The sequence below is a fragment of the Corvus kubaryi genome, unplaced genomic scaffold (assembly GCF_017639235.1).
Source record: "Corvus kubaryi isolate FWS band 111438036 unplaced genomic scaffold, C.kubaryi_AGA036_p1.0 37398, whole genome shotgun sequence".
NCBI classification, from domain to species: Eukaryota; Metazoa; Chordata; class Aves; order Passeriformes; family Corvidae; genus Corvus; species Corvus kubaryi.
In genome coordinates this window covers 57,551,968-57,564,258 of record NW_024581137.1, presented here as the reverse complement: position 1 = coordinate 57,564,258, position 12,291 = coordinate 57,551,968, and the positions used below count along the sequence as shown (strand labels likewise).

Here is a 12,291-nt window from a genome sequence, read left to right as displayed (position 1 = left end):
CTCATCCACCTTCTCCATGTTCTCATCCACCTTCTCCGTGTTCTCCTCCACCTTTTCCTTGTTCTCCTCCACCTTTTCCATGTTCTCCTCCACCTTCTCCATGTTCTCCTCCACCTTCTCTGTATTCTCATCCACCTTCTCTGTGTTCTCATCCACCTTTTCCATGTCCTCAGCCATCATCTTCATAACAGGTTGGACTCCATGATCCTGGAGATCTTTTCCAATTGACATGATTCTGTGATCCTGTGATACTGTGATGTCCTCCACGTTCTCATCCACCTTCTCCACGTTCTCATCCACCTTCTCCATGTTCTCATCCACCTTCTCCATGTTCTCAGCCATCTTCATCACAGGTTGAACTTGATGATCCTGAAGGTCTTTTCCAGCTGAAATGATCCCATGATCCTGTGACTCTGTGATCTCCTCCATGTTCTCATCCACCTTTTTCATGTCCTCCTCCACCTTCTCCATGTTCTCATCCACCTTTTCCATGTCCTCAGCCACCTTCAGTCACAAGTTGGAGTCCATGATCCTGGAGGTTCTTTTCCAACCAAAATGATCCTGTGATCCTGCGATCTTCTCATCCATCTTCTCACACCCGTGGCCGCACAAGGACGAGTGGATTTGTAGGTATTTATACCCCGGGGATAAACCCCAGGATAATTCCAGTTCCAGGCTCTGGAAGGAAGAGGTGTCGCTCTCTTTCCTACACCTTCACTTGGATATTTCCAATCTGGATCTGTTTTCCAGGACAAACGTTCCTCAGGACAGAAGGATGTGCTGCCGTGTGGGTCATTTCCCTCGCCTTAGGATTTTAATCAGGTTTCTCCTCTGGACTCCACCCTGGGAGATATCTCATGGAATCCAGTGGAAAATTGGGAAAAAGGTCTTTTTTTCAAGGATAACCTGACTTGCACCCGAATTATTCATGGCACGTTCCTTCCTCAAGCTGCAGGGATGGCTTTGGACACTGGGTTTGATAAAAAGCTTTCTCCATGAAAAAATATGGATGCAGATCCTCACGGAGCATTGATGGAGTCCGGTTGTTCTCCTCACCCTCAGGAATCTGGAAAACTTCCCAGCGGGAGAAAGGGAGCAACTCTCAAAGGATGGACAGGCTGGGGAAGGGTTTGTGGCTGGGAATCCATCCAAAATCACACCACAGACGTCTGGGAGAGCCAGAGGGAAAAGCTGGCTCCATGGATCCCGCCAGTTTCCGTATGTGTGGGAAGCACAGAGGCCATCCAGAGTCGCTCCTGAATCCCACAAAATGCCCACAAAACAGCTCCTGCTGCGGTGCCAGCGCCATTCCCAACCGTTTTACGGCTGCTGTTTGCTTTTCCAGTTGGGCTCATTCCTGAGGGGAAGATGATCTCATGGGGAGGGCATGGATCGAAGGCTGAGGAGGGAAAAGGCTTTGGAAAATATCCTTTGTTTCGGGACAGCTTTTTGGGATCAACGTGAAAGATTTCATTTTCTACCCCGAAAATACTGAATTTTTCTTATTTTTATTTAATTTTGGCAAGTACGAATGAAAAAAAAAGGTATTTATGGGAAGAAATACTTCGGCTGTGTTCTCCCATCAACTTCTCTCCGATGAAAAACCTTCCATGTTGGAATTTTCTGCTCAAATATTCCGAAGAAACCCGTTTTCCCTTTTCCCGCTTTCCCTCTAAAATGTGAGGAGCTCAGGAAAAACACTTTTTATTCCTCACCAGATCCATTCTCACCACAGACAAAGGAATAGAGGAGATGGCCCTGGAATTTTTGGGATGAGGAAGAGGCCTCCCCTCAATCCCACAGTTTTTCTGCCGATCAGTTCTGAATAAACAGAAATATTCCCATTTTTTTCTCCGTGGTGACAGCAAATGGTTCCGTTTGGGATGGGGAACAGTGATGTCATTTAGCAGCTGCCTCCACAGAAGCCAAGCTATTAAATACCCTGTCTGTCATTCCTTAGGAACTCTGGAAAACCTTTTGGAGCAGGAAGGAGCAAAATCATCGGGACAGCCGTGTCTGGATTCTGTTTTGCCATGAAATCTCTTGTCTTGGGGTCTCAGACTCTTTAATGAAGCCAAATTCTGCCAAAACGGGTGAGAAAACGATGATTTTTGATGGAAAATGGAGTGGGTTTCATCCTGCCGAGGATCCATCCCAGATATCCATGGAAAATCGGAGCCAAGGGACACAGGCACTTCAGGAGCTGATCTGCCTCATCTGTTTGTAGGAGCATCACAATTCCAGGGTTTTCTTTTTGACTTCCTGGAGTTTGGAGGGAGCCAAAAGGACCGGCTTAAAATGTCCAGCGAATCCAAAGTGAGGGAAATCGGGGATAAGCCGGATTCATTCCCTCCCCTCAGCGAATCCGCTTTTCTCCTGAGGAATTTTTAGTTTTCCTTTGTCTCGCTCCTGTTTTCCGGAGGATCTGCAGGGGGGTTATCACTGAATCATGGAATCATGGAATGGGTTGGGTTGGAAGGGATTTAGGGATCATTTATTTCCCACCCCCTGCCATGGCAGGGACACCTCCCACTATCCCAAGGTTATCCAGGCTCCGTCCAGCCTGGCCTTGGACACTTCCAGGGATCCAGGGGCAGCCACAGCTGCTCTGGCAATTCCAGCCCAGCCCCTCCCCACCCTCCCAGCCAGCAATTCCCAATTCCCAATCTCCCATCCAGCCCTGCCCTCTGGCACTGGGAAGCCATTCCCTGGCTCCTGTCCTTCCAGGCCTTGTCCCCAGTCCCTCTCCAGCTCTCCTGGAGCTCCTTTGGGCTCTGGAAGGGATTCCTGACTTCTGCCCACAATTCCCTTGGGTCTCAAGAGAATTCCGTTTCCCCCACATTTTCGTGGCTCTGTGATGAGGAGGCGGCAGCAAGGAAATCCCTCAGGAATGAAATCTTCCCAAGACATCCCTCAGAGCCATCCCATTCCCTCAGCAGCCCTTGCATCCCGCATGGATTTTCCCATCAGCACCCTGGGAGAGAAATCCGAGCAATCCGAGTCCTGGAATTCCCAGGCAGATCCTCACATGTCAATCTGCTGTCAACGTGTGAACAGGCTGGACTCCTGCCTGTTCCCAGGTGGGCTGCCAGGATCAACAAGCCCCAGATCCCAAGGAAAGGTGGAGATGGGGCCTGGGAGGGCCTCTGGAAAGCCGGGCCCCGGAAGAGGATCCTCGCTCGTGGTGACGACTCACAGCAAGCGGCTGTTCCGTCCCCACGCTGGGAGCAGGAGATTTCCCAACGGGATGTCTGGTCTGATGAGCTATTTTGGGATCCATGGGCAGGAGGGAAAAGCCGGGCTCTTTGCCGTATTTGGAAACCCAAATCCCTGGGAGCAGACACGGAGCTGCTGGTGGTGGAACGTGTCCTGCTGGGAGGCTGGGACAGAGGGACGCGTGTCCTGCTGTGCTCCGTGACCTCGGCCAGCTGTCCCTGCTGGGATTTCCTTCACCCCATTTGTCCTTTGGGACACTAAAGCACCTGATGAGGGAAGGCTCAGGTATCCATAGAATCTCTGGGATGAAGGGATTGGGAGCATCCCAGGAAGGTGCTGCCCAAAATCCCCCTGTGTGCTGAGCTCATCCCAAATGGTGTGGGAAGCAGGGAATGGGGGAATTCTGCCCCTCTGTCCCACTCAGGTGATTCCCCACCTGCAGAGCTGCTCCAGCCCTGGATCCCAACATCAGGAGGATGTGGAGCTGCTGGAGAGAGTCCAGAGGAATCCATGGAGATGTTCCAAGGGCTGGGGTCCCTCTGCTCTGGAAGAGCTGGGAATGTTCCCCTGGAGAAGGGAAGGATCCAGGGAGAGCTCCGAGCCCCTTCCAGGGCCCAAAGGGGCTCCAGGAGAGTTGGAGAGGGACTGGGGACAAGGCCTGGAGGGACAGGACCCAGGGAATGGCTTCCCAGTGCCAGAGGGCAGCGATGGATGGGAGATTGGGAATTGGGAATTGCTGGCTGGGAGGGTGGGGAGGGGCTGGGCTGGAATTGCCAGAGCAGCTGTGGCTGCCCCTGGATCCCTGGCAGTGCCCAAGGCCAGGCTGGACATTGGGGCTGGGAGCAGCCTGGGACAGTGGGAGGGGTCCCTGCCCATGGAATGGGGTGGGAATGGGATGGGCTTTAAGGTCCCTTCCCACCCAAACCATTCTGGAATTCTGGGATTCTACGATAAATTGTTGATACTTCCCTGTGCTTAACGGAGAATGACACCTCCAGGAGATGAGTATTCCCAAATCCACCTCAGAAGATCATGGAATCCTGGGATGAAACAGCTGTCGCCATCTGACCTTACAGCATTCCCGGTTTCGTTCCTGGGATATGATTTTCTTAAGGAAAATCGCTTTGCTCCATGGATCTCTGGGATGGAGAAGTTACAGCTGTGTCCATCCACCAGGATCATCCTGGAAGCTCACCGAGAATACTCACCTCGGCTCCAGGACAGGAGACCCCTTTCTAGTGAAGGATTTCTGGATTTCTGCTCAGAATTTTGGGCTTCTGGTTCTCATCCACTGCACATCCCAAATCTGATCCCGGACCGTTGACTTCCTTTTAAAAAAGTTCCCAAAATTTGGAGCTGAATTGCACAGCTGTAAATGACCCACTGAGAAGTCCGCTCCCGAAAAACAGAGCAATTCCATCTCCCGACACCACCACCTCCACTCTTGGAATGAGTCCTGTGGAATATAAACAGTGGGAAGCCAAGGAATTGCCGGGATGGAAACCAGTGGGATTCTTGTGTAACACTGAGGTGTGAGGAGGGCGAATCAGGAGCTGATCCAGATCCACTTCCTTAATCCCATTCCCTTCGAATGTTTCCCCTGCACACAATCCAGCAAGGGAAGAATTCCTCGCTTTGGGATTTTCCATGAAAAAGGGGAAATTGAACAAATTGAGAACCTGGAGGGTGATTAATTACTACTGGTTTTAGTGGAATGTGTCTCTGCCTATAGAACTGGATGATCCTAAAGGTCCTTTCCAACTCAAACCATCCTGGAATTCTGTTCCCACTAATTTATTTCTAAGCTAAATTAAAAATTAATTTAAAATTAATTTTAAATTAATTTAAAATTAATTGAAAATTATTTAAAAATTAATTTAAAATTAATTAAAATGAATTAAAATTTAGGCTTTTCTCGGTGCTTTTGTGCACAGGAAAGGCATCAGCTCATTTCCAGCTGGGCTCCAGAGTTTCCCTTTCAATGGCATGGAAAACCACCCGGAATATCAGCTATAACTCCTGGATCTTTGTCTTCCTAAATCCCGGGGGCGATTCAGCTACAGAAGTTCCCCGAGTTATTGAAAAGGATCATTCCAAGATTCATATTCCCAATTTCCTCCATTAAAATGTCTGGTTTTGGAAGAACCTTTGTTTTTAACCCCCTTTCCTATTTTTTAAGGAATTTGCAGATCCTGATTTCTCCCACCAGTGAGGATTTTTGCTGAAAAAAATGAAGTAAATTGCAGCGCTTTGGGGTTATATTTTGGTTTTGGGGGGTGTTTTTTTGGTTCTTTCTTGTGGTTTTTTGTGGATCTGGTTTGGGATACAACTGGAAAAGAGGAGCAGGGAGTGGAGAAGGGGAACAAAAAGCGAAAAACGGGAAGGGATATTCCCGATCGATTTTGCCTTGGTAAAATATGGATTAATGATTTAAAATGATTGATCATGAGGAACAGGGATTTATCCCGGTGTCTCCCAAGTTTCCTTTACGGCTGATGAACGCCAGGGCTGCAGGAATATGGATGTGCTGGTTGGAATTTTTCCTGGGAAATCTCGAATCCAACCTTCCACTCGGAGCAGGGAGAGGTAAAGGAATGTTGGAATTTTCACTGGATCAGTCAAGGTCCAGAACAAAAGCCAGGTTGGAGGGGCTTGGAGCCCCTTGGGATAGTGGAAGGTGTCCCTTCCCCATGGAATTAGATGATCTTGAAGGTCCCTTCCACCCCAAACCATTCCATGATCCTATAAAAATATTCCCATGATGCATTTCTCGTATTATTAGTTAAAAATATATTTTTTAAATTATTACTTTCCCCTCACAGGAAGCAGGTGCATTCCCAAGTCAAAACCTCAGAATCCCAAGCCCCTGTTTCCCATCGGGAGCCGGTTTTGATGGAGCATTTCCCAAAAACTCTGGGGCAGAAAGGAATTTGTTAATCAAGAAATAAATAACGAAGACAAGAGCAAAACTGGCTGGCAGCAGCCAAAGAGAGGCAACATCCTCTCATCCCGCATTCCCTGCTCCCGGATTTCCGCGCTGGCCTTTCCCAGGTTTTCTCTCGTTCCCTTTCACGCGGCTGGGAAGGGCGGAGCGGGATTAGGGATCGCTCTGTCTCTCTTTGATGCCTTGCTGAAGGCTGATGACATTCCCTGCTGACAGCAGAGGGATGATTAGCAGGGATATAAAGGAGGGAAGTGTCCGGCAAGGAATTTTTCCGTGCCTCGGTCACCGATGGCCTCAAAGCCTCCATTGTTGCTCGTCGCCAGGTGAACAATTTGTCGCTCCGAAGGAGGGAGATACGGATCTCTCCCACCCCTCTGGAGAGCCATCCCAGCCTCCGGGACTCCTCCAATCTGCTGGAATGGCTTCAGAGGGCGTCAGATGTCAAAAGGGATGTGGAGCCTCCTGGAATTTCCTCAGCTCCGGCTCCACATCAGGTTCAGTTGTGCAGGTGTTGGATAAAGACACCGGGCTCTAACTTGCAGGGATGTAATTCCCAAAAATCCCTCCAGGCAGAAGTTTCTTTGGGGAATTCCTCATTCTGAGGATTTTTTCTTTCTACTTCTTAAGCCAGGTGAGAGTTTTAGGGATGTAATTCCCTGTGTAATTATCCAGGTTGGTCCTGACTTGGCTGGAATGAATCCAAGGCCAGGCTGGAGAACCAGAATAATCCTTGTGCTGCTCCAGAAAAACTCCCACCTTGGACAGGTTCCACCTTCCACCAGGATGAAAATCTCCTTGGGGGTCTTACATGCTTGGAATGACTTGACAGAAGACTCCCCCGGATTTATGGAGCTGTTCCAGGGGAGGTTTAGGTTGGATTTAGGGAAAGGTTCTTCCCCCAGAGGGTGCTGGGCACTGCCCAGGCTGCCCAGGGAATGGGCACAGCTCATCCAGAGTTCCAGGAGCGTTGGGACAGCGCTGCCAGGGATGCCCAGGCTGGGATTCTTGGGGTGTCCATGCAGGGCCAGGGGCTGGGCTGGATAATCCTGATGGATCACTCAGGATATTCCCTAATTCCATGGTTATTTCTAATGCAGAACCTGAGATTCCAGTTAAATTCCCAACTCTCTTGGTTCCAGCTGCATTCCTGTCCTGGGGATAGGAATGAGCTGATCTTTAAGATCCCTTCCAACCCAAACCACTCCGGGATTCCATCTTTCTCCCCCCAGATCCTACAGGAGCTGGGAGATGTGTGTTTGGAGAGCTTCTCCTGGGCTCAGTTTGTTTTCACCCATTGAGACTCGATCCTTAATATTTTTAGAAGAAATTAAATGCAATTTTTGGCCACTGGGAACGGCACCTTTATGGGATTTGGGGGGGAGTTGCCATCCTTCTTCCAAGGCAAGCAACTTCAAAAAAAAAAAAAGAGGGAGAAAAAAAGAGGAAGAAAAGGAAAAAGGACCCAATAAAGTGGAGTTTAAACCCAGAACAAACAGACTGACTGTCAGATTTGTCCCACTTGAGAAACTGGAGGAGGACGTGGCTTGTTTTATCCCATGGTAGGTTTATCCCCGCTCGGAAAAGCGGGATATTGATTCCCTCGGGACACCACTGAGTTGTGAGCTCCCTGAGCTGTGCGAGTTGTTTTTTTCTCCTCGGTGAGAATTTATGGCCGGTGATTCACAGAGCGGAGCCGTGTTTATTTTCCTTTTCCAACGATATTCCGCACTGCCCACGTTCCAGGAAACATGACATAGCTGTTATTGCTCGGAACAAGCTGCTGCCAGTGGTTTACATCCACAACTGCCTTCGGAAGGAAGGAAGGAATTCCTGGTGCTGCTCCTCACGCCGGAGAGTTTTGTCCTCTGCGATATTCCTTGTTTGGTTTTTTCCAGATTTGCAAATCCAGCCGGGAGATAATGAGGAATTTCCACTTGGGAAGGGGGATTTGGGGTGTGTGTCTCGTCTCCTCACTGATTTATCTCGGGAATAGCTTAGCACATTCCCAGTGTTTGCATTCTGCAAGATCCAGGAGGATTTGCATCCATTTCTGGCCAGGTGCTCCATCCTCAGGTGGGAAAAATGGGATCGCCTCGGCCACAGGCACGTGGTAAATCCTGCCTGTGCAAGGGGGTCCAGCTCCAAGGTCATGGAATCATGGAATGGTTTGGGATGGAAGGGACTTCAATCATCTCATTCCATGGGCAGGGACACCTCCCACTGTCCCAGGCTGCTCCCAGCCCCAATGTCCAACCTGGCCTTGGGCACTGCCAGGGATCCAGGGGCAGCCACAGCTTCTCTGGCAATTCCAGCCCAGCCCCTCCCCACCCTCCCAGCCAGGAATTCCTTCCCAAAATCCCATCGAAACCTCCTCTCTGTCAGTTTGAATCCATTCTCCCTTGTCCTGTCCCTCCATATCCTTGGAAATATTCCCTCTCCATCTTTCTTGTATCTCCCTCAGGTCCTGGAAAATCACAGCGAGGTCACCCCAAAGCTTCTCTTCTCCAGACTGGAAGAGATCCACATGAGATCCAAGTTTTTCAACATTGCTGCCCAGAATCCAGTGGTTTCAGGGAAAACTCTGCCTGGAGAGGGGAATGACAACCCTCGCACTTGGAATGGCTGATTTTCCAGTGGATAACGACTGGAATTCTCTTTGTGGGTTGGTAGAGCAGCACTGGAAACAGGCTGGATGGGCTTGGAGCAACCTGATCTCCATGGAGATGTCCCTGCCCGTGGCCAACTGGACGATCCTTAAGGTCCCTTCCAACCCAAACAATTCCAGGATTCCATGGAGATTAACAGCCAGGTTGTGACGTCACGGTTCCACCAAAACTCGGAATGGAGATGAAAACCATGGAAATGGTTGGAATATTGAACATGAACCACGACCAAAGCCGGGCAGTGGGAAGCAGGATCCTTCCACATTCCAACAGGGATGGATGATGGTTTCCCGAGGTTTTTCCCCCTCAGTTCTCATCCAAATCCTGACCCCCTCACTGAGCACCCTCTGATTTTCCTGGTTTTGGCTGGCGTCGAGCGGCTCCCATCGGGTCTGTCTGGATCTCAAGGAAATCGTAAGTGGTTAATGAGGAAAATCCGGATTGTGTCAGCTGTGGGACATTTTGGCAGCCTTTGAATCCTAAAAATCGGATTCCAACTCCTTTATTCCTTCATTTCAGGGAACAAAGCCTCGTAACCAAGTTTTCTTGGAAACACCACCAAAATTGATGCTTTTAATTAAAAAAAAAAAAAAAAGAAAAAAAAGAAAAAGCAAATTAAAAGAGTAATTGGAACCGAGGGGTTTTTTTTGGGTTCAGTTTTCCTACTGGAAAGTTGGAAAAGGTTATGGAAATAAACATTTCTTCTTTCCTGTGCCTAAACATTTTTATTCCAAGGAATAAATGTATCCCCTGGATTAGGAAAACAAAAATATAAGGGCAAAGCAGCTTCCTGTTCAAAGGTGGAATTAGAAACCAGTTCCAGCAGATCCACCTGGATCCCTGGAATATTTGGAGGAGGGCCCCAGACCTTGGAGTGGGAGCTCAGCCTTTAAATGGGAAACACTTTGTGTCCCACCAGGCGGAGATTTATTCCCATGGATTTGAAGTCCTCCCAGGGATGGGGACTCCATCACTGCTCTGGGCTGGGCATTTCCAAGAGGAAAAAAATGGTGAAAAATAAAAATAAGAAATGGTAAAATGGTAAAAATTAGAAAATTGTAAAAATAAAAAAATAAAAGGCTGTTAAATGGTAAAAATAAGAGCAAAGAGTTGTAAAAATAAGAATTAAAAATGGCAAAATTGTAAAATAAAAAAAAGGAAAAATAAAAATAAAAATAAAAAGGAATAATGAAATAAAAAATAAAATAAAAATAAAAATAAAAATAAAAATTAAAAAAATAAAATAAAAGTAAAAATAATAAAAATAAAAAATGAAAACAAAAACATTCCATGAAGAGATTGTTCGAATTTTCCAATCTAAATCTCCTCTGGAACCTCTCCTGAGGCTGTTTCCCCTTATCCTGCCCCCTTTTCCTTGGGAGAAGATCCCAATCCCCTCCTGGATCCGCCCTCCTGTCAGGGAATTTTGGAGAGTGAGAAAGTCCCCCCTGATCCATTGATACAATGGGGAGTCCTGTCTTGACCAGGATTGATGGAGATGAAATTCCTGCCACCTTCAGTGGGAAAAAACAGGATTTAAGGAAAAATCCCCCTCTCATGGATGAGAAGATGAAGCCACGAAGCGAGTCCTGCATCTCTCTGCTCTCCTCTTCAGGAATATTTTTCTGCTTCCCAGATTTTTCTTATTCCCTTCAAATATTTCTCATCTTAAATTCCTTGTCCACATCCAACCTGACCCATCCCTGTGTGAGATGGGACCCCCAATTTCTGCCCCAAATAAGCAAAGATGGGGGTTTAAATCCAGCTTTTCTGCATTTCATGGAATATTTTAGGCCTGGATTATCCAACTGGCAATGAGACAGTTCCTGCTAATGCTGCTCTGGGAGAAATTCAGAGTTCTCGCAGTTAAAAGATGGGATTGTGCTAAATCCGTGCATCCTGCAGGGCTTCCTGAGCACTCAGCACCCGGAATCCGAGGATTTGTTGGATCTTGGCACCGCTGGGATTAAATGGGATTTGGAGAACCTACTGTGCCGACAGGGTTATAAAAATATTACTGTGTCGAGCATTAAATAAACGTGGAATTCGTGGGGTTGGAGGTTGGATAGCACCGGACAAGCTGGATTTTTCCAGACAACATCGCTGTGTTCCAAACCAAAGTGACGTGACCTAATCCATCCAGGAATGGGGACTGTCCTTGGAGCTGTGCCGAGGTGATATTTGGGAAAGCTGGATTGACCTGTCCCAAAAATATCCCAGGAATAACACAGGGATTTGCATCCCAGTGTCGGGGCTGATTTAATGGCATGGATGGAATTTTAACCATTTTACAATTATTTATTTATTTTTATTTTTATCTTTATCTTTATCTTTCTCTTTCTCTTTCTCTTTATTTTTTATTTTTTATTTTTAGTCGTACCATGTTACCATTTTCACCTTTTTTATATTTATTTTTACAACTTTACAATTTTTACTTTGATTTTTACCATTTTGGGGGTTTTATTTTTACCATTTAACAGTTTTTTGCTTTTGTTTTTTACCATTTTTTAAATTTGTACCATTTTACCATTTTTAATCCTTTTATTTTTATCATTTTTTTCCTCTTGGAAAAGCCAGATTCCAATTCAGCCATTCCCATAAGAAACATCAAATACGGGGGAAGGAAATTCCCAAACCTCAGGTTCGGATGTCGAACTCCAAGCTTGGAAAAGACCAAATCCATTGCTGATTTCTCCGGTGGAAAAGGATTGGGAAGGAGGTGCCACTTTTGGAACAGAACTGGGAAACCTGGATCCAGGTCCCTGCCCAGATGGAGAAGGTTCCAACTTGGGACACCTCCACCTCAGGAAGGTGTTGGGAAGTGTCTGGCATGAAGGCATGGAGCACAAATCCGTGGAATCAATATTTCTCTGGGAATGGATGAAACTTACCCAAAATTCCCAATGTTTTGAATGACAGCAATGGAAAGATGAAGGGAACATGGAGGGAATTGTCCAAGTCTAAACCTGGAAAAAGCAGGCAGAATTAAATCTGACTAAACTGCTGCGAATCCCAGTAAAATCCCAATAACAGCACCTGGAATATCTTTGGAAGAGAAGCCTTTCGGTGCGGTGATTCCAGTGATTTTTGGATCCAAGTTGATCCACAGGATTTTTCCCAGCACTGCGGAGATCAGAGGTGGTAAATAAAACATACAGAAATATATTTTTACGTCACTAAGTTAAACCAGCAGGAAAATCAAGGATTGATTTGATTTTCCGATGGGGTTAAACACACACAAAGCCCTCAACATCCCCAGGAGAGGAATTTTCATCCCAGACACTGGAGAAGGCTTTCAACGACAGCTTCCAATATTTACTCCAGTGGAGAATGACAGGGAAAAGGAAGAAAAAAAACATTCCTGGAATGAATCCTGTTTAAAATAACCCAGAGAAGTTGGAATAGACATTGATTGGGTAACACCTGATGGGAGAGATCCAGGAATTTAATTCCTCTCATTCCAGGTTT

The 12,291-nt window shown here is 47.0% G+C and overlaps 2 long non-coding RNA genes across 2 annotated transcripts in view; one reads left to right on the top strand and one right to left on the bottom strand.

Annotated features, from left to right (window-relative positions):
• LOC121671647 overlaps window positions 1–3,467 on the bottom strand; it is a 21,338-nt gene extending 17,871 nt beyond the window's left edge. Inside the window, exon 1 of the long non-coding RNA XR_006018564.1 lies at window positions 3,454–3,467. This is a non-coding gene — a long non-coding RNA (uncharacterized LOC121671647). The remainder of the gene's footprint in view (window positions 1–3,453) is intronic.
• LOC121671648 overlaps window positions 1–9,826 on the top strand; it is a 22,483-nt gene extending 12,657 nt beyond the window's left edge. Inside the window, exons 2-3 of the long non-coding RNA XR_006018565.1 lie at window positions 1,961–2,093; window positions 8,622–9,826. This is a non-coding gene — a long non-coding RNA (uncharacterized LOC121671648). The remainder of the gene's footprint in view (window positions 1–1,960; window positions 2,094–8,621) is intronic.
• The last annotated feature ends 2,465 nt before the right edge of the window (window positions 9,827–12,291 follow it).